At 46.4% G+C, this 20,605-nt stretch overlaps 12 non-coding genes across 12 annotated transcripts; all 12 read right to left on the reverse strand.

Moving 5' to 3' along the window:
- Nucleotides 1–1,618: 1,618 nt before the first annotated feature.
- Nucleotides 1,619–1,690, reverse strand: TRNAW-CCA (transfer RNA tryptophan (anticodon CCA)). Its single transcript has one exon. It is a non-coding gene; the product is annotated as a tRNA-Trp (tRNA).
- A 2,177-nt stretch (nucleotides 1,691–3,867) lies between these two features.
- TRNAW-CCA (transfer RNA tryptophan (anticodon CCA)) lies at nucleotides 3,868–3,939 on the reverse strand. Its single transcript has one exon. It is a non-coding gene; the product is annotated as a tRNA-Trp (tRNA).
- A 313-nt stretch (nucleotides 3,940–4,252) lies between these two features.
- Nucleotides 4,253–4,326, reverse strand: TRNAN-GUU (transfer RNA asparagine (anticodon GUU)). The gene has a single exon. It is a non-coding gene; the product is annotated as a tRNA-Asn (tRNA).
- A 1,791-nt stretch (nucleotides 4,327–6,117) lies between these two features.
- TRNAW-CCA (transfer RNA tryptophan (anticodon CCA)) lies at nucleotides 6,118–6,189 on the reverse strand. The gene has a single exon. It is a non-coding gene; the product is annotated as a tRNA-Trp (tRNA).
- Nucleotides 6,190–6,485: 296 nt separating this feature from the next.
- Nucleotides 6,486–6,559, reverse strand: TRNAN-AUU (transfer RNA asparagine (anticodon AUU)). Its single transcript has one exon. It is a non-coding gene; the product is annotated as a tRNA-Asn (tRNA).
- A 1,764-nt stretch (nucleotides 6,560–8,323) lies between these two features.
- Nucleotides 8,324–8,395, reverse strand: TRNAW-CCA (transfer RNA tryptophan (anticodon CCA)). The gene has a single exon. It is a non-coding gene; the product is annotated as a tRNA-Trp (tRNA).
- A 313-nt stretch (nucleotides 8,396–8,708) lies between these two features.
- Nucleotides 8,709–8,782, reverse strand: TRNAN-GUU (transfer RNA asparagine (anticodon GUU)). The gene has a single exon. It is a non-coding gene; the product is annotated as a tRNA-Asn (tRNA).
- Nucleotides 8,783–10,572: 1,790 nt separating this feature from the next.
- On the reverse strand, nucleotides 10,573–10,644 carry TRNAW-CCA (transfer RNA tryptophan (anticodon CCA)). Its single transcript has one exon. It is a non-coding gene; the product is annotated as a tRNA-Trp (tRNA).
- A 2,155-nt stretch (nucleotides 10,645–12,799) lies between these two features.
- TRNAW-CCA (transfer RNA tryptophan (anticodon CCA)) lies at nucleotides 12,800–12,871 on the reverse strand. Its single transcript has one exon. It is a non-coding gene; the product is annotated as a tRNA-Trp (tRNA).
- A 2,151-nt stretch (nucleotides 12,872–15,022) lies between these two features.
- Nucleotides 15,023–15,094, reverse strand: TRNAW-CCA (transfer RNA tryptophan (anticodon CCA)). The gene has a single exon. It is a non-coding gene; the product is annotated as a tRNA-Trp (tRNA).
- A 313-nt stretch (nucleotides 15,095–15,407) lies between these two features.
- Nucleotides 15,408–15,481, reverse strand: TRNAN-GUU (transfer RNA asparagine (anticodon GUU)). The gene has a single exon. It is a non-coding gene; the product is annotated as a tRNA-Asn (tRNA).
- A 1,790-nt stretch (nucleotides 15,482–17,271) lies between these two features.
- On the reverse strand, nucleotides 17,272–17,343 carry TRNAW-CCA (transfer RNA tryptophan (anticodon CCA)). Its single transcript has one exon. It is a non-coding gene; the product is annotated as a tRNA-Trp (tRNA).
- Nucleotides 17,344–20,605: the final 3,262 nt, after the last annotated feature.

Genomic DNA, 20,605 nt, shown 5'->3' on the forward strand with positions numbered 1-20,605 from the left:
TCAACAGTGCACCAAATGTCCTCTGTGTAGGCATAACTTGCTATGAGGAGAAAGCCACAGTTGCGCACTTGTGTTAAAAGGGGACAGTAGGCTGAACCCAGAGAACACGGGAGAAATGACTCAGGTTTACTGAGTGGAACACTCTGTGTCTTTGTGCCAAAAACAGCAGCGTCTTTTCGGTTAACAGCCGAACGCGCTAACCAATTGCGCCACAGAGACTCACTGGCATGTGTGTTCTGCCTTTGGCCTGATTGCATTGCTATTTTTTTCTGATTGGCAGAAAACCTGAACTTTTTTCTGAAAAAGGCATGCCTCTCTTAGCACTGCAGTGCATTAGACTGCTCCCTTGCTTCCCTGAGTCCCCAAATACACAACCACCTTGGGCACAATAGAAGACACATTCCAGCAGATTTAGCAAGAGTGCACCAAGGTTTCTATATGTAGGTACCTTGCTGAGAAGCAAGACCTGCAGTTGCATTCTTCTGTTAAAAGAGGGCAGCAGAGTGCACCAAGAGAACTTGGGGGAAGTAGCTTATGTTAACTACTTGCCATGCTCTTTATAGATCCCTCTGTTTGACTGGGTGAATTCTAATTTCTGGGGTAGAGTAAGCAATTTTTGGATCTAGATGCTGTGCGCAACAGGAAGGCTATATACTGCACTGTAAAGCTACTGAAAAGTTACCAATTTTACAGGATGTTCAGGTAAACTTTGTTTCAGAAAACAACTTGCTAGAGGCCCTAGGACAGATTACTGGGACAAAGGAAGAGGGTTTGGGGATTAGCACATCTCCTATGAAAGGTACAGTCACGCCCGAGACAACTCTGAGTGCCTCCTCAAATTCTAAGAAATGCGAACTGGGGTCCTACGCCTTTTATTGCGAGTGGATCTTTGTGTTTCAGACAAATGTGCACGCCTCCCAGAGCCGCATGCAATGCACTTAGGGAAATGGGGGAAGGTGCTGTGCAACCCTCTCGCTGACAATGTCTCTCTTGTCTATAATGTATCTATGAGAGAGAGAGAAATAGGCAATGCGAGAGTGAAAAAGTAAAATGGAAATGTGTCTACTGAGACCAGTATAAGGGGAAATCCTCACAATCCAGGACCGACAGTTGATTGGGAGGGCGCTTACAGGTTTCCGACACCAGACCGGTACCTGAACTCACAAACCCAAACTACAAAGTGATGGGCATTGCCACTAGACTGCCGACCCCCTTTCGGGGCCCCAGAATATATCCTTTAGTCACACCTAGAGTTCCCAGGACAGTGCAGCATTCAGCGATTACACGAAAATATTGACAGCGCTAGGAGGCCATGCAAATGGCAGAGGTATGCTTTACAAAGCCCACGTAGCGTGCACAAAACAGCACATCAGTCAGGACCACTTGAAGAGATGGTAAAGAGGAAATACTTCTGCTGCATCCAGTAAAACATAGAGATTGGCCTGCTTTAAAGGTTGACCATGTCCTTCATGGGTGTCTGTCAATATGATACTTCCCTGCTGCAAAGCTTACATTCGAAACACCAGAACAACTAGGCCCAGAGCACAAAGATGCAGTCAGGTTGAAATAACGAGATACTGAAGAGCAATTTTGTATTTCAGAGTGGGAAAAGGAAGTATGACCCCGACGTGATTTGAACACACAACCTTCTGATCTGGAGTCAGACGCGCTACCATTGCGCCACGAGGTCCTTGTTGCAATCCACCTGGTGTGTCTGATGACAGAATAAAGGTAGGAGACGTGCATGGACCTGCAGAGCCTCATTGCTTCTTTAGGTAGACTGGCTAGGATAGCTTCCTTCTGTGCATCAGTACACGCTGCAGCCAAACCCTTCCCATGAAGTCTTGATGTTTATGAATTGAATGGCAAGTTTTGAAAAACTAAAGCAAGCGAGAAGAATTGCTTGCAGTTTATTGGATTTTTTGGACGTCAGCAGACGAGACCTGCGAGAGGTAAACAGAAGTCCATAGTTGGTCACGCTGAATTTTTGAGCCAAAATGCACCGTCCCTGGGTGGGCTTGAACCACCAACCTTTCAGTTAACAGCCGAACGCGATAACCGATTGCGCCACAGAGACTCATGCAGTGCTTACACTGGGGCCTGATTGGTGTGCTGTTTGCTTATGCTCCCCAGGCAACCTGAAAATATTTCTAAAATAGCTCTATTTCCCACAGCAAATCAGGGTATCAAGCACTTCCCTACCTCCCGTAATCCACAAACACAGGGGATTTAGTAGAGGACAGAGCCCATCAACAGTGCACCAAATGCCCCCTGTGTAGGCATAACTTGCTATGAGGAGAAAGCCACAGTTGCGCACTTGTGTTAAAAGGGGACAGTAGGCTGAACCCAGAGAACACGGGAGAAATGACTCAGGTTTACTGAGTGGAACACTCTGTGTCTTTGTGCCAAAAACAGCAGCGTCTTTTCGGTTAACAGCCGAACGCGCTAACCAATTGCGCCACAGAGACTCACTGGCATGTGTGTTCTGCCTTTGGCCTGATTGCATTGCTATTTTTTTCTGATTGGCAGAAAACCTGAACTTTTTTCTGAAAAAGGCATGCCTCTCTTAGCACTGCAGTGCATTAGACTGCTCCCTTGCTTCCCTGAGTCCCCAAATACACAACCACCCTGGGCACAATAGAAGACACATTCCAGCAGATTTAGCAAGATTGCACCAAGGATTCTATATGTAGGTACCTTGCTGAGAAGCAAGACCTGCAGTTGCATTCTTCTGTTAAAAGAGGGCAGCAGAGTGCACCAAGAGAACTTGGGGGAAGTAGCTTATGTTAACTATTTGCCATGCTCTTTATAGATCCCTCTGTTTGACTGGGTGAATTCTAATTTCTGGGGTAGAGTAAGCAATTTTTGGATCTAGATGCTGTGCGCAACAGGAATGCTATATACTGCACTGTACTGCTACTGAAAAGTTACCAATTTTACACGATGTTCAGGTAAGCTTTGTTTCAGAAAACAACTTGCTAGAGGCACTAAGACAGATTACTGGGACAAAGGAAGAGGGTTTGGGGATTAGCACATCTCCTATGAAAGGTACAGTCACGCCCGAGACAACTCTGAGTGTCACCTCAAATTCTAAGAAATGCAAACTAGGGACCTACGCTTTTTATTGCCAGTGGATCTTTGTGTTTCAGACAAATGTGCACGCCTCCCAGAGCCCCTTGCAATGCACTTAGGGAAATGGGGGAAGGTGCTGTGAAGCCCTCTCGCTGACAATGTCTCTCTTGTCTATAATGTATCTATGAGAGAGAGAGAAATAGGCAATGCGAGAGTGAAAAAGTAAAATGGAAATGTGTCTTCTGAGACCAGTATAAGGGGAAACCCTCACAATCCAGGACCGACAGTTGATTGGGAGGGCGCTTAAAGGTTTCCGACACCAGACTGGTACCTGAACTCACAAACCCAAACTGCAAAGTGATGCCCATTGCCACTAGACTGCCGACCCCCTTTCGGGGCCCCAACATATATCCTTTAGTCACACCTAGAGTTCCCAGGACAGTGCAGCATTCAGCAATTACACGAAAATATTGACAGCGCTAGGAGGCCATGCAAATGGCAGAGGTATGCTTTACAAAGCCCACGTAGCGTGCACAAAACAGCACATCAGTCAGGCCCACTTGAAGAGATGGTAAAGAGGAAATACTTCTGCTGCATCCAGTAAAACATAGAGATTGGCCTGCTTTAAAGGTTGACCATGTCCTTCATGGGTGTCTGTCAATATGAAACTTCCCTGCTGCAAAGCTTACATTCGAAACGCCAGAACAACTAGGCCCAGAGCACAAAGATGCAGTCAGGTTGAAATAACGAGATACTGAAGAGCAATTTTGTATTTCAGAGTGGGAAAAGGAAGTATGACCCCGACGTGATTTGAACACACAACCTTCTGATCTGGAGTCAGACGTGCTACCATTGCGCCACGAGGTCCTTGTGGCAGTCCACCTGGTGTGTCTGATGACAGAATAAAGGTAGGAGACGTACATGCACCTGCAGAGCCTCATTGCTTCTTTAGGTAGACTGGCTAGGATAGCTTCCTTCTGTGCATCAGTACACGCTGCAGCCAAACCCTTCCCATGAAGTCTTGATGTATATGAATTGAATGGCAAGTTTTGAAAAACTAAAGCAAGCGAGAAGAATTGCTTACAGTTTATTGGATTTTTTGGACGTCAGCAGACGAGACCTGCGAGAGGTAAACAGAAGTTCATAGTTGGTCATGCTGAATTTTTGAGCCGAAATGCATCGTCCCTGGGTGGGCTTGAACCACCAACCTTTCGGTTAACAGCCGAACGCGCTAACCGATTGCGCCACAGAGACTCATGCAGTTCTTACACAGGGGCCTGATTGGTGTGCTGTTTGCTTATGCTTCCCAGGCAACCTGAAAATATTTCTAAAATAGCTCTTTTTCCCACAGCAAATCAGGGTATCAAGCACTTCCCTACCTCCCGTAATCCACAAACACAGGGGATTTAGTAGAGGACAGAGCCCATCAACAGTGCACCAAATGCCCTCTGTGTAGGCATAACTTGCTATGAGGAGAAAGCCACAGTTGCGCACTTGTGTTAAAAGGGGACAGTAGGCTGAACCCAGAGAACACGGGAGAAATGACTCAGGTTTACTGAGTGGAACACTCTGTGTCTTTGTGCCCAAAACAGCAGCGTCTTTTCGGTTAACAGCCAAACGCGCTAACCAATTGTGCCACAGAGACTCACTGGCATGTGTGTTCTGCCTTTGGCCTGATTGCATTGCTATTTTTTTCTGATTGGCAGAAAACCTGAACTTTTTTTCTGAAAAAGGCATGCCTCTCTTAGCACTGCAGTGCATTAGACTGCTCCCTTGCTTCCCTGAGTCCCCAAATACACAACCACCTTGGGCACAATAGAAGACACATTCCAGCAGATTTAGCAAGAGTGCACCAAGGTTTCTATATGTAGGTACCTTGCTGAGAAGCAAGACCTGCAGTTGCATTCTTCTGTTAAAAGAGGGCAGCAGAGTGCACCAAGAGAACTTGGGGGAAGTAGCTTATGTTAACTACTTGCCATGATCTTTATAGATCCCTCTGTTTGACTGGGTGAATTCTAATTTCTGGGGTAGAGTAAGCAATTTTTGGATCTAGATGCTGTGCGCAACAGGAATGCTATATACTGCACTGTACTGCTACTGAAAAGTTACCAATTTTACAGGATGTTCAGGTAAGCTTTGTTTCAGAAAACAACTTGCTAGAGGCCCTAGGACAGATTACTGGGACAAAGGAAAAGGGTTTGGGGATTAGCACATCTCCTATGAAAGGTACAGTCACGCCCGAGACAACTCTGAGTGCCTCCTCAAATTCTAAGAAATGCGAACTGGGGTCCTACGCCTTTTATTGCCAGTGGATCTTTGTGTTTCAGACAAATGTGCACGCCTCCCAGAGCCCCTTGCAATGCACTTAGGGAAATGGGGGAAGGTGCTGTGAAGCCCTCTCGCTGACAATGTCTCTCTTGTCTATAATGTATCTATTAGAGAGAGAGAAATAGGCAATGCGAGAGTGAAAAAGTAAAATGGAAATGTGTCTACTGAGACCAGTATAAGGGGAAATCCTCACAATCCAGGACCGACAGTTGATTGGGAGGGCGCTTACAGTTTTCTGACACCAGACCGGTACCTGAACTCACAAACCCAAACTACAAAGTGATGGGCATTGCCACTAGACTGCTGACCCCCTTTCGGGGCCCCAGCATATATCCTTTAGTCACACCTAGAGTTCGCAGGACAGTGCAGCATTCAGCGATTACACGAAAATATTGACAGCGCTAGGAGGCCATGCAAATGGCAGAGGTATGCTTTACAAAGCCCACGTAGCGTGCACAAAACAGCACATCAGTCAGGCCCACTTGAAGAGATGGTAAAGAGGAAATACTTCTGCTGCATCCAGTAAAACATAGAGATTGGCCTGCTTTAAAGGTTGACCATCTCCTTCATGGATGTCTGTCAATATGATACTTCCCTGCTGCAAAGCTTACATTCGAAACGCCAGAACAACTAGGCCCAGAGCACAAAGATGCAGTCAGGTTGAAATAACGAGATACTGAAGAGCAATTTTATATTTCAGAGTGGGAAAAGCAAATATGACCCCGCCGTGATTTGAACACGAAACCTTCTGATCTGGAGTCAGACGTGCTACCATTGCGCCACGAGGTCCTTGCGGCACTCCACCTGGTGTGTCTGATGACAGAATAAAGGTAGGAGACGTACATGGACCTGCAGAGCCTCATTGCTTCTTTAAGTAGACTGGCTAGGATAGCTTCCTTCTGTGCATCAGTACACGCTGCAGCCAAACCCTTCCCATGAAGTCTTGATGTTTATGAATTGAATGGCAAGTTTTGAAAAACTAAAGCAAGCGAGAAGAATTGCTTGCAGTTTATTGGATTTTTTGGACGTCAGCAGACGAGACCTGCGAGAGGTTGGTCACGCTGAATTTTTGAGCCAAAATGCACCGTCCCTGGGTGGGCTTGAACCACCAACCTTTCGGTTAATAGCAGAACGCGCTAACCGATTGCGCCACAGAGACTCATGCAGTGCTTACACTGGGGCCTGATTGGTGTGCTGTTTGCTTATGCTCCCCAGGCAACCTGAAAATATTTCTAAAATAAATCTATTTCCCACAGCAAATCAGGGTATCAAGCACTTCCCTACCTCCCGTAATCCACAAACACAGGGGATTTAGTAGAGGACAGAGCCCATCAACAGTGCACCAAATGCCCCCTGTGTAGCCATAACTTGCTATGAGGAGAAAGCCACAGTTGCGCACTTGTGTTAAAAGGGGACAGTAGGCTGAACCCAGAGAACACGGGAGAAATGACTCAGGTTTACTGAGTGGAACACTCTGTGTCTTTGTGCCCAAAACAGCAGCGTCTTTTCGGTTAACAGCCGAACGCGCTAACCAATTGCGCCACAGAGACTCACTGGCATGTGTGTTCTGCCTTTGGCCTGATTGCATTGCTATTTTTTTCTGATTGGCAGAAAACCTGAACTTTTTTCTGAAAAAGGCATGCCTCTCTTAGCACTGCAGTGCATTAGACTGCTCCCTTGCTTCCCTGAGTCCCCAAATACACAACCACCTTGGGCACAATAGAAGACACATTCCAGCAGATTTAGCAAGAGTGCACCAAGGATTCTATATGTAGGTACCTTGCTGAGAAGCAAGACCTGCAGTTGCATTCTTCTGTTAAAAGAGGGCAGCAGAGTGCACCAAGAGAACTTGGGGGAAGTAGCATATGTTAACTGCTTGCCATGCTCTTTATAGATCCCTCTGTTTGACTGGGTGAATTCTAATTTCTGGGGTAGATTAAGCAATTTTTGGATCTAGATGCAGTGCGCAACAGGAATGCTATATACTGCACTTTACTGCTACTGAAAAGTTACCAATTTTACAGGATGTTCAGGTAAGCTTTGTTTCAGAAAACAACTTGCTAGAGGCACTAAGACAGATTACTGGGACAAAGGAAGAGGGTTTGGGGATTAGCACATCTCCTATGAAAGGTACAGTCACGCCCGAGACAACTCTGCGTGTCACCTCAAATTCTAAGAAATGCAAAGTGGATCTTTGTGTTTCAGACAAATGTGCACGCCTCCCAGAGCCCCTTGCAATGCACTTAGGGAAAGGGGGGAAGGTGCTGTGAAGCCCTCTCGCTGACAATGTCTCTCTTGTCTATAATGTATCTATGAGAGAGAGAGAAATAGGCAATGCGAGAGTGAAAAAGTAAAATGGAAATGTGTCTACTGAGACCAGTATAAGGGGAAATCCTCACAATCCAGGACCGACAGATGATTGGGAGGGCGCTTACAGGTTTCCGACACCAGACCGGTACCTGAACTCACAAACCCAAACTGCAAAGTGATGCCCATTGCCACTAGACTGCCGACCCCCTTTCGGGACCCCAACATATATCCTTTAGTCACACCTAGAGTTCCCAGGACAGTGCAGCATTCAGCGATTACACGAAAATATTGACAGCGCTAGGAGGCCATGCAAATGGCAGAGGTATGCTTTACAAAGCCCACGTAGCGTGCACAAAACAGCACATCAGTCAGGCCCACTTGAAGAGATGGTAAAGAGGAAATACTTCTGCTGCATCCAGTAAAACATAGAGATTGGCCTGCTTTAAAGGTTGACCATGTCCTTCATGGGTGTCTGTCAATATGATACTTCCCTGCTGCAAAGCTTACATTGGAAATGCCAGAACAACTAGGCCCAGAGCACAAAGATGCAGTCAGGTTGAAATAACGAGATACTGAAGAGCAATTTTGTATTTCAGAGTGGGAAACGGAAGTATGACCCCGACGTGATTTGAACACACAACCTTCTGATCTGGAGTCAGACGCACTACCATTGCGCCACGAGGTCCTTGTGGCAATCCACCTGGTGTGTCTGATGACAGAATAAAGGTAGGAGACGTACATGCACCTGCAGAGCCTCATTGCTTCTTTAGGCAGACTGGCTAGGATAGCTTCCTTCTGTGCATCAGTACACGCTGCAGCCAAACCCTTCCCATGAAGTCTTGATGTTTATGAATTGAATGGCAAGTTTTGAAAAACTAAAGCAAGCTAGAAGAATTGCTTACAGTTTATTGGATTTTTTGGACGTCAGCAGACGAGACCTGCGAGAGGTAAACAGAAGTTCATAGTTGGTCATGCTGAATTTTTGAGCCAAAATGCATCGTCCCTGGGTGGGCTTGAACCACCAACCTTTCGGTTAACAGCCGAACGCGCTAACCGATTGCGCCACAGAGACTCATGCAGTGCTTACACTGGGGCCTGATTGGTGTGCTGTTTGCTTATGCTTCCCAGGCAACCTGAAAATATTTCTAAAATAGCTCTATTTCCCACAGCAAATCAGGGTATCAAGCACTTCCCTACCTCCCATAATCCACAAACACAGGGGATTTAGTAGAGGACAGAGCCCATCAACAGTGCACCAAATGTCCTCTGTGTAGGCATAACTTGCTATGAGGAGAAAGCCAGAGTTGCGCACTTGTGTTAAAAGGGGACAGTAGGCTGAACCCAGAGAACACGGGAGAAATGACTCAGGTTTACTGAGTGGAACACTGTGTGTCTTTGTGCCAAAAACAGCAGCGTCTTTTCGGTTAACAGCCGAACGCGCTAACCAATTGTGCCACAGAGACTCACTGGCATGTGTGTTCTGCCTTTGGCCTGATTGCATTGCTATTTTTTTCTGATTGGCAGAAAACCTGAACTTTTTTCTGAAAAAGGCATGCCTCTCTTAGCACTGCAGTGCATTAGACTGCTCCCTTGATTCCCTGAGTCCCCAAATACACAACCACCTTGGGCACAATAGAAGACACATTCCAGTAGATTTAGCAAGAGTGCACCAAGGTTTCTATATGTAGGTACCTTGCTGAGAAGCAAGACCTGCAGTTGCATTCTTCTGTTAAAAGAGGGCAGCAGAGTGCACCAAGAGAACTTGGGGGAAGTAGCTTATGTTAACTACTTGCCATGATCTTTATAGATCCCTCTGTTTGACTGGGTGAATTCTAATTTCTGGGGTAGAGTAAGCAATTTTTGGATCTAGATGCTGTGCGCAACAGGAATGCTATATACTGCACTGTACTGCTACTGAAAAGTTACCAATTTTACAGGATGTTCAGGTAAGCTTTGTTTCAGAAAACAACTTGCTAGAGGCCCTAGGACAGATTACTGGGACAAAGGAAGAGGGTTTGGGGATTAGCACATCTCCTATGAAAGGTACAGTCACGCCCGAGACAACTCTAAGTGCCTCCTCAAATTCTAAGAAATGCGAACTGGGGTCCTACGCCTTTTATTGCCAGTGGATCTTTGTGTTTCAGACAAATGTGCACGCCTCCCAGAGCCCCATGCAATGCACTTAGGGAAATGGGGGAAGGTGCTGTGCAACCCTCTCGCTGACAATGTCTCTCTTGTCTATAATGTATCTATGAGAGAGAGAGAAATAGGCAATGCGAGAGTGAAAAAGTAAAATGGAAATGTGTCTACTGAGACCAGTATAAGGGGAAATCCTCACAATCCAGGACCGACAGTTGATTGGGAGGGCGCTTACAGGTTTCCGACACCAGACCGGTACCTGAACTCACAAACCCAAACTACAAAGTGATGCCCATTGCCACTAGACTGCCGACCCCCTTTCGGGGCCCCAACATATATCCTTTAGTCACACCTAGAGTTCCCAGGACAGTGCAGCATTCAGCGATTACACGAAAATATTGACAGCGCTAGGAGGCCATGCAAATGGCAGAGATATGCTTTACAAAGCCCACGTAGCGTGCACAAAACAGCACATCAGTCAGGCCCACTTGAAGAGATGGTAAAGAGTAAATACTTCTGCTGCATCCAGTAAAACATAGAGATTGGCCTGCTTTAAAGGTTGGCCATGTCCTTCATGGGTGTCTGTCAATATGATACTTCCCTGCTGCAAAGTTTACATTCGAAACGCCAGAACAACTAGGCCCAGAGCACAAAGATGCAGTCAGGTTGAAATAACGAGATACTGAAGAGCAATTTTATATTTCAGAGTGGGAAAAGCAAATATGACCCCGACGTGATTTGAACACGAAACCTTCTGATCTGGAGTCAGACGCGCTACCATTGCGCCACGAGGTCCTTGTGGCAGTCCACCTGGTGTGTCTGATGACAGAATAAAGGTAGGAGACGTACATGGACCTGCAGAGCCTCATTGCTTCTTTAAGTAGACTGGCTAGGATAGCTTCCTTCTGTGCATCAGTACACGCTGCAGCCAAACCCTTCCCATGAAGTCTTGATGTTTATGAATTGAATGGCAAGTTTTGAAAATCTAAAGCAAGCGAGAAGAATTGCTTGCAGTTTATTGGATTTTTTGGACGTCAGCAGACGAGACCTGCGAGAGGTAAACAGAAGTCCATAGTTGGTCACGCTGAATTTTTGAGCCAAAATGCACCGTCCCTGGGTGGGCTTGAACCGAACGCGCTAACCGATTGCGCCACAGAGACTCATGCAGTTCTTATACAGGGGCCTGATTGGTGTGCTGTTTGCTTATGCTTCCCAGGAAACCTGAATATATTTCTAAAATAGCTCTATTTCCCACAGCAAATCAGGGTATCAAGCACTTCCCTACCTCCCCTAATCCACAAACACAGGGGATTTAGTAGAGGACAGAGCCCATCAACAGTGCACCAAATGTCCTCTGTATAGGCATAACTTGCTATGAGGAGAAATCCACAGTTGCGCACTTGTGTTAAAAGGGGACAGTAGGCTGAACCCAGAGAACACGGGAGAAATGACTCAGGTTTACTGAGTGGAACACTCTGTGTCTTTGTGCCCAAAACAGCAGCGCCTTTTCGGTTAACAGCCGAACGCGCTAACCAATTGCGCCACAGAGACTCACTGGCATGTGTGTTCTGCCTTTGGCCTGATTGCATTGCTATTTTTTTCTGATTGGCAGAAAACCTGAACTTTTTTCTGAAAAAGGCATGCCTCTCTTAGCACTGCAGTGCATTAGACTGCTCCCTTGCTTCCCTGAGTCCCCAAATACACAACCACCTTGGGCACAATAGAAGACACATTCCAGCAGATTTAGCAAGAGTGCACCAAGGATTCTATATGTAGGTACCTTGCTGAGAAGCAAGACCTGCAGTTGCATTCTTCTGTTAAAAGAGGGCAGCAGAGTACACCAAGAGAACTTGGGGGAAGTAGCTTATGTTAACTACTTGCCATGCTCTTTATAGATCCCTCTGTTTGACTGGGTGAATTCTAATTTCTGGGGTAGAGTAAGCAATTTTTGGATCTAGATGCTGTGCGCAACAGGAATGCTATATACTGCACTGTACTGCTACTGAAAAGTTACCAATTTTACAGGATGTTCAGGTAAGCTTTGTTTCAGAAAACAACTTGCTAGAGGCCCTAGGACAGATTACTGGGACAAAGGAAGAGGGTTTGGGGATTAGCACATCTCCTATGAAAGGTACAGTCACGCCCGAGACAACTCTGAGTGCCTCCTCAAATTCTAAGAAATGCGAACTGGGGTCCTACGCTTTTTATTGCCAGTGGATCTTTGTGTTTCAGACAAATGTGCACGCCTCCCAGAGCCCCTTGCAATGCACTTAGGGAAATGGGGGAAGGTGCTGTGCAACCCTCTCGCTGACAATGTCTCTCTTGTCTATAATGTATCTATGAGCGAGCGAGAAATAGGCAATGCGAGAGTGAAAAAGTAAAATGGAAATGTGTCTACTGAGACCAGTATAAGGGGAAATCCTCACAATCCAGGACCGAGAGTTGATTGGGAGGGCGCTTACAGTTTTCTGACACCAGACCGGTACCTGAACTTACAAACCCAAACTGCAAAGTGATGGGCATTGCCACTAGACTGCCGACCCCCTTTCGGGGCCCCAGCATATATCCTTTAGTCACACCTAGAGTTCCCAGGACAGTGCAGCATTCAGCGATTACACGAAAATATTGACAGCGCTAGGAGGCCATGCAAATGGCAGAGGTATGCTTTACAAAGCCCACGTAGCGTGCACAAAACAGCACATCAGTCAGGCCCACTTGAAGAGATGGTAAAGAGGAAATACTTCTGCTGCATCCAGTAAAACATAGAGATTGGCCTGCTTTAAAGGTTGACCATGTCCTTCATGGGTGTCTGTCAATATGATACTTCCCTGCTGCAAAGCTTACATTCAAAACGCCAGAACAACTAGGCCCAGAGCACAAAGATGCAGTCAGGTTGAAATAACGAGATACTGAAGAGCAATTTTGTATTTCAGAGTGGGAAAAGCAAATATGACCCCGACGTGATTTGAACACGCAACCTTCTGATCTGGAGTCAGACGCGCTACCATTGCGCCACGAGGTCCTAGTGGCAGTCCACCTGGTGTGTCTGATGACAGAATAAAGGTAGGAGACGTACATGCACCTGCAGAGCCTCATTGCTTCTTTAAGTAGACTGGCTAGGATAGCTTCCTTCTGTGCATCAGTACGCGCTGCAGCCAAACCCTTCCCATGAAGTCTTGATGTTTATGAATTGAATGGCAAGTTTTGAAAAACTAAAGCAAACGAGAAGAATTGCTTGCAGTTTATTGGATTTTTTGGACGTCAGCAGACGAGACCTGCGAGAGGTAAACAGAAGTCCATAGTTGGTCACGATGAATTTTTGAGCCAAAATGCACCGTCCTTGGGTGGGCTTGAACCGCGCTAACCGATTGCGCCACAGAGACTCATGCAGTTCTTACACAGGGGCCTGATTGGTGTGCTGTTTGCTTATGCTTCCCAGGCAACCTGAAAATATTTCTAAAATAGCTCTATTTCCCACAGCAAATCAGGGTATCAAGCACTTCCCTACCTCCCCTAATCCACAAACACAGGGGATTTAGTAGAGGACAGAGCCCATCAACAGTGCACCAAATGTCCTCTGTGTAGGCATAACTTGCTATGAGGAGAAAGCCACAGTTGCGCACTTGTGTTAAAAGGGGACAGTAGGCTGAACCCAGAGAACACGGGAGAAATGACTCAGGTTTACTGAGTGGAACACTCTGTGTCTTTGTGCCAAAAACAGCAGCGTCTTTTCGGTTAACAGCCGAACGCGCTAACCAATTGCGCCACAGAGACTCACTGGCATGTGTGTTCTGCCTTTGGCCTGATTGCATTACTATTTTTTTCTGATTGGCAGAAAACCTGAACTTTTTTCTGAAAAAGGCATGCCTCTCTTAGCACTGCAGTGCATTAGACTGCTCCCTTGCTTCCCTGAGTCCCCAAATACACAACCACCCTGGGCACAATAGAAGACACATTCCAGCAGATTTAGCAAGAGTGCACCAAGGATTCTATATGTAGGTACCTTGCTGAGAAGCAAGACCTGCAGTTGCATTCTTCTGTTAAAAGAGGGCAGCAGAGTGCACCAAGAGAACTTGGGGGAAGTAGCTTATGTTAACTACTTGCCATGGTCTTTATAGATCCCTCTGTTTGACTGGGTGAATTCTAATTTCTGGGGTAGAGTAAGCAATTTTTGGATCTAGATGCTGTGCGCAACAGGAATGCTATATACTGCACTGTACTGCTACTGAAAAGTTACCAATTTTACAGGATGTTCAGGTAAGCTTTGTTTCAGAAAACAACTTGCTAGAGGCCCTAGGACAGATTACTGGGACAAAGGAAGAGGGTTTGGGGATTAGCACATCTCCTATGAAAGGTACAGTCACGCCCGAGACAACTCTGAGTGCCTCCTCAAATTCTAAGAAATGCGAACTGGGGTCCTACGCTTTTTATTGCCAGTGGATCTTTGTGTTTCAGACAAATGTGCACGCCTCCCAGAGCCCCTTGCAATGCACTTAGGGAAATGGGGGAAGGTGCTGTGCAACCCTCTCGCTGACAATGTCTCTCTTGTCTATAATGTATCTATGAGAGAGAGAGAAATAGGCAATGCGAGAGTGAAAAAGTAAAATGGAAATGTGTCTACTGAGACCAGTATAAGGGGAAATCCTCACAATCCAGGACCGACAGTTGATTGGGAGGGCGCTTACAGTTTTCTGACACCAGACCGGTACCTGAACTCACAAACCCAAACTGCAAAGTGATGGGCATTGCCACTAGACTGCCGACCCCCTTTCGGGGCCCCAGCATATATCCTTTAGTCACACCTAGAGTTCCCAGGACAGTGCAGCATTCAGCGATTACACGAAAATATTGACAGCGCTAGGAGGCCATGCAAATGGCAGATGTATGCTTTACAAAGCCCACGTAGCGTGCACAAAACAGCACATCAGTCAGGCCCACTTGAAGAGATGGTAAAGAGGAAATACTTCTGCTGCATCCAGTAAAACATAGAGATTGGCCTGCTTTAAAGGTTGACCATGTCCTTCATGGGTGTCTGTCAATATGATACTTCCCTGCTGCAAAGCTTACATTCGAAACGCCAGAACAACTAGGCCCAGAGCACAAAGATGCAGTCAGGTTGAAATAACGAGATACTGAAGAGCAATTTTATATTTCAGAGTGGGAAAAGCAAACATGACCCCGACGTGATTTGAACACGCAACCTTCTGATCTGGAGTCAGACGTGCTACCATTGCGCCACGAGGTCCTTGTGACAGTCCACCTGGTGTGTCTGATGACAGAATAAAGGTAGGAGACGTACATGCACCTGCAGAGCCTCATTGCTTCTTTAAGTAGACTGGCTAGGATAGCTTCCTTCTGTGCATCAGTACACGCTGCAGCCAAACCCTTCCCATGAACCCTTGATGTTTATGAATTGAATGGCAAGTTTTGAAAAACTAAAGCAAGCGAGAAGAATTGCTTGCAGTTTATTGGATTTTTTGGACGTCAGCAGACGAGACCTGCGAGAGGTAAACAGAAGTCCATAGTTGGTCACGCTGAATTTTTGAGCCAAAATGCACCGTCCCTGGGTGGGCTTGAACCACCAACCTTTCGGTTAACAGCCGAACGCGCTAACCGATTGCGCCACAGAGACTCATACAGTTCTTACACAGGGGCCTGATTGGTGTGCTGTTTGCTTATGCTTCCCAGGCAACCTGAAAATATTTCTAAAATAGCTCTTTTTCCCACAGCAAATCAGGGTATCAAGCACTTCCCTACCTCCCCTAATCCACAAACACAGGGGATTTAGTAGAGGACAGAGCCCATGAGCAGTGCACCAAATGTCCTCTGTATAGGCATAACTTGCTATGAGGAGAAAGCCACAGTTGCGCACTTGTGTTAAAAGGGGACAGTAGGCTGAACCCAGAGAACACGGGAGAAATGACTCAGGTTTACTGAGTCGAACACTCTGTGTCTTTGTGCCAAAAACAGCAGCGTCTTTTCGGTTAACAGCCGAACGCGCTAACCAATTGCGCCACAGAGACTCACTGGCATGTGTGTTCTGCCTTTGGCCTGATTGCATTGCTATTTTTTTCTGATTGGCAGAAAACCTGAACTTTTTTCTGAAAAAGGCATGCCTCTCTTAGCACCGCAGTGCATTAGACTGCTCCCTTGCATCCCTGAGTCCCCAAATACACAACCACCTTGGGCACAATAGAAGACACATTCCAGCAGATTTAGCAAGAGTGCACCAAGGTTTCTATATGTAGGTACCTTGCTGAGAAGCAAGACCTGCAGTTGCATTCTTCTGTTAAAAGAGGGCAGCAGAGTGCACCAAGAGAACTTGGGGGAAGTAGCTTATGTTAACTACTTGCCATGATCTTTATAGATCCCTCTGTTTGACTGGGTGAATTCTAATTTCTGGGGTAGAGTAAGCAATTTTTGGATCTAGATGCTGTGCGCAACAGGAATGCTATACACTGCACTGTACTGCTACTGAAAAGTTACCAATTTTACAGGATGTTCAGGTAAGCTTTGTTTCAGAAAACAACTTGCTAGAGGCCCTAGGACAGATTACTGGGACAAAGGAAGAGGGTTTGGGGATTAGCACATCTCCTATGAAAGGTACAGTCACGCCCGAGACAACTCTGAGTGCCTCCTCAAATTCTAAGAAATGCGAACTGGGGTCCTACGCCTTTTATTGCCAGTGGATCTTTGTGTTTCAGACAAATGTGCACGCCTCCCAGAGCCCCATGCAATGCACTTAGGGAAATGGGGGAAGGTGCTGTGCAACCCTCTCGCTGACAATGTCTCTCTTGTCTATAATGTATCTATGAGAGAGAGAGAAATAGGCAATGCGAGAGTGAAAAAGTAAAATGGAAATGTGTCTACTGAGACCAGTATAAGGGGAAACCCTCACAATCCAGGACCGACAGTTGATTGGGAGGGCGCTTACAGGTTTCCGACACCAGACCGGTACCTGAACTCACAAACCCAAACTGCAAAGTGATGGGCATTGCCACTAGACTGCCGACCCCCTTTCGGGGCCCCAGCATATATCCTTTAGTCACACCTAGAGTTCCCAGGACAGTGCAGCATACAGCGATTACACGAAAATATTGACAGCGCTCGGAGGCCATGCAAATGGCAGAGGTATGCTTTACAAAGCCCACGTAGCGTGCACAAAACAGCACATCAGTCAGGCCCACTTGAAGAGATGGTAAAGAGGAAATACTTCTGCTGCATCCAGTAAAACATAGAGATTGGCCTGCTTTAAAGGTTGACCATGTCCTACATGGGTGTCTGTCAATATGATACTTCCCTGCTGCAAAGCTTACATTCGAAACGCCAGAACAACTAGGCCCAGAGCACAAAGATGCAGTCAGGTTGAAATAACGAGATACTGAAGAGCAATTTTGTATTTCAGAGTGGGAAAAGCAAATATGACCCCGACGTGATTTGAACACGCAACTTTCTGATCTGGAGTCAGACGTGCTACCATTGCGCCACAAGGTCCTTGTGGCAGTCCACCTGGTGTGTCTGATGACAGAATAAAGGTAGGAGACGTACATGCACCTGCAGAGCCTCATTGCTTCTTTAAGTAGACTGGCTAGGATAGCTTCCTTCTGTGCATCAGTACACGCTGCAGCCAAACCCTTCCCATGAAGTCTTGATGTTTATGAATTGAATGGCAAGTTTTGAAAAACTAAAGCAAGCGAGAAGAATTGCTTGCAGTTTATTGGATTTTTTGGACGTCAGCAGACGAGACCAGCGAGAGGTAAACAGAAGTCCATAGTTGGTCACGCTGAATTTTTGAGCCAAAATGCACCGTCCCTGGGTGGGCTTGAACCACCAACCTTTCAGTTAACAGCCGAACGAACTTACCGATTGCGCCACAGAGTCTCATGCAGTGCTTACACTGGGGCCTGATTGGTGTGCTGTTTGCTTATGCTTCCCAGGCAACCTGAAAATATTTCTAAAATAGCTCTTTTTCCCACAGCAAATCAGGGTATCAAGCACTTCCCTACCTCCCCTAATCCACAAACACCGGGGATTTAGTAGAGGACAGAGCCCATCAACAGTGCACCAAATGTCCTCTGTATAGGCATAACTTGCTATGAGGAGAAAGCCACAGTTGCGCACTTGTGTTAAAAGGGGACAGTAGGCTGAACCCAGAGAACACGGGAGAAATGACTCAGGTTTACTGAGTGGAACACTCTGTGTCTTTGTGCCAGAAACAGCAGCGTCTTTTCGGTTAACAGCCGAACGCGCTAACCAATTGCGCCACAGAGACTCACTGGCATGTGTGTTCTGCCTTTGGCCTGATTGCATTGCTATTTTTTTCTGATTGGCAGAAAACCTGAACTTTTTTCTGAAAAAGGCATGCCTCTCTTAGCACTGCAGTGCATTAGACTGCTCCCTTGCTTCCCTGAATCCCCAAATACACAACCACCCTGGGCACAATAGAAGACACATTCCAGCAGATTTAGCAAGATTGCACCAAGGATTCTATATGTAGGTACCTTGCTGAGAAGCAAGACCTGCAGTTGAATTCTTCTGTTAAAAGAGGGCAGCAGAGTGCACCAAGAGAACTTGGGGGAAGTAGCTTATGTTAACTACTTGCCATGCTCTTTATAGATCCCTCTGTTTGACTGGGTGAATTCTAATTTCTGGGGTAGAGTAAGCAATTTTTGGATCTAGATGCTGTGCGCAACAGGAATGCTATATACTGCACTGTACTGCTACTGAAAAGTTACCAATTTTACAGGATGTTCAGGTAAGCTTTGTTTCAGAAAACAACTTGCTAGAGGCACTAAGACAGATTACTGGGACAAAGGAAGAGGGTTTGGGGATTAGCACATCTCCTATGAAAGGTACAGTCACGCCCGAGACAACTCTGAGTGTCACCTCAAATTCTAAGAAATGCAAACTAGGGACCTAGGCTTTTTATTGCCAGTGGATCTTTGTGTTTCAGACAAATGTGCACGCCTCCCAGAGCCCCTTGCAATGCACTTAGGGAAATGGGGGAAGGTGCTGTGAAGCCCTCTCGCTGACAATGTCTCTCTTGTCTATAATGTATCTATGAGAGAGAGAGAAATAGGCAATGCGAGAGTGAAAAAGTAAAATGGAAATGTGTCTACTGAGACCAGTATAAGGGGAAATCCTCACAATCCAGGACCGACAGTTGATTGGGAGGGCGCTTACAGGTTTCCGACACCAGACCGGTACCTGAACTCACAAACCCAAACTGCAAAGTGATGGGCATTGCCACTAGACTGCCGACCCCCTTTCGGGGCCCCAGCATATATCCTTTAGTCACACCTAGAGTTCCCAGGACAGTGCAGCATTCAGCGATTACACGAAAATATTGACAGCGCTAGGAGGCCATGCAAATGGCAGAGGTATGCTTTACAAAGCCCACGTAGCGTGCACAAAACAGCACATCAGTCAGGCCCACTTGAAGAGATGGTAAAGAGGAAATACTTCTGCTGCATCCAGTAAAACATAGAGATTGGCCTGCTTTAAAGCTTGACCATGTCCTTCATGGGTGTCTGTCCATATGATACTTCCCTGCTGCAAAGCTTACATTCGAAACGCCAGAACAACTAGGCCCAGAGCACAAAGATGCAGTCAGGTTGAAATAACGAGATACTGAAGAGCAATTTTATATTTCAGAGTGGGAAAAGCAAATATGACACCGACGTGATTTGAACAGGCAACCTTCTGATCTGGAGTCAGACGCTACCATTGCGCCACGAGGTCCTTGTGGCAGTCCACCTGGTGTGTCTGATGACAGAATAAAGGTAGGAGACGTACATGCACCTGCAGAGCCTCATTGGTTCTTTAGGTAGACTGGCTAGGATAGCTTCCTTCTGTGCATCAGTACACGCTGCAGCCAAACCCTTCCCATGAAGTCTTGATGTTTATGAATTGAATGGCAAGTTTTGAAAAACTAAAGCAAGCGAGAAGAATTGCTTGCAGTTTATTGGATTTTTTGGACGTCAGCAGACGAGACCTGCGAGAGGTAAACAGAAGTCCATAGTTGGTCACGATGAATTTTTGAGCCAAAATGCACCGTCCTTGGGTGGGCTTGAACCGCGCTAACCGATTGCGCCACAGAGACTCATGCAGTTCTTACACAGGGGCCTGATTGGTGTGGTGTTTGCTTATGCTTCCCAGGCAACCTGAAAATATTTCTAAAATAGCTCTATTTCCCACAGCAAATCAGGGTATCAAGCACTTCCCTACCTCCCCTAATCCACAAACACAGGGGATTTAGTAGAGGACAGAGCCCATCAACAGTGCACCAAATGTCCTCTGTATAGGCATAACTTGCTATGAGGAGAAAGCCACAGTTGCGCACTTGTGTTAAAAGGGGACAGTAGGCTGAACCCAGAGAACACGGGAGAAATGACTCAGGTTTACTGAGTGGAACACTCTGTGTCTTTGTGCCAAAAACAGCAGCATCTTTTCGGTTAACAGCCGAACGCGCTAACCAATAGCGCCACAGAGACTCACTGGCATGTGTGTTCTGCCTTTGGCCTGATTGCATTGCTATTTTTTTCTGATTGGCAGAAAACCTGAACTTTTTTCTGAAAAAGGCATGCCTCTCTTAGCACTGCAGTGCATTAGACTGCTCCCTTGCATCCCTGAGTCCCCAAATACACAACCACCTTGGGCACAATAGAAGACACATTCCAGCAGATTTAGCAAGAGTGCACCAAGGTTTCTATATGTAGGTACCTTGCTGAGAAGCAAGACCTGCAGTTGCATTCTT

The sequence above is a fragment of the Ambystoma mexicanum genome, chromosome 11, assembly GCF_040938575.1.
Source record: "Ambystoma mexicanum isolate Mex_15411 chromosome 11, UKY_AmexF1_1, whole genome shotgun sequence".
Classification (NCBI taxonomy): Eukaryota; Metazoa; Chordata; class Amphibia; order Caudata; family Ambystomatidae; genus Ambystoma; species Ambystoma mexicanum.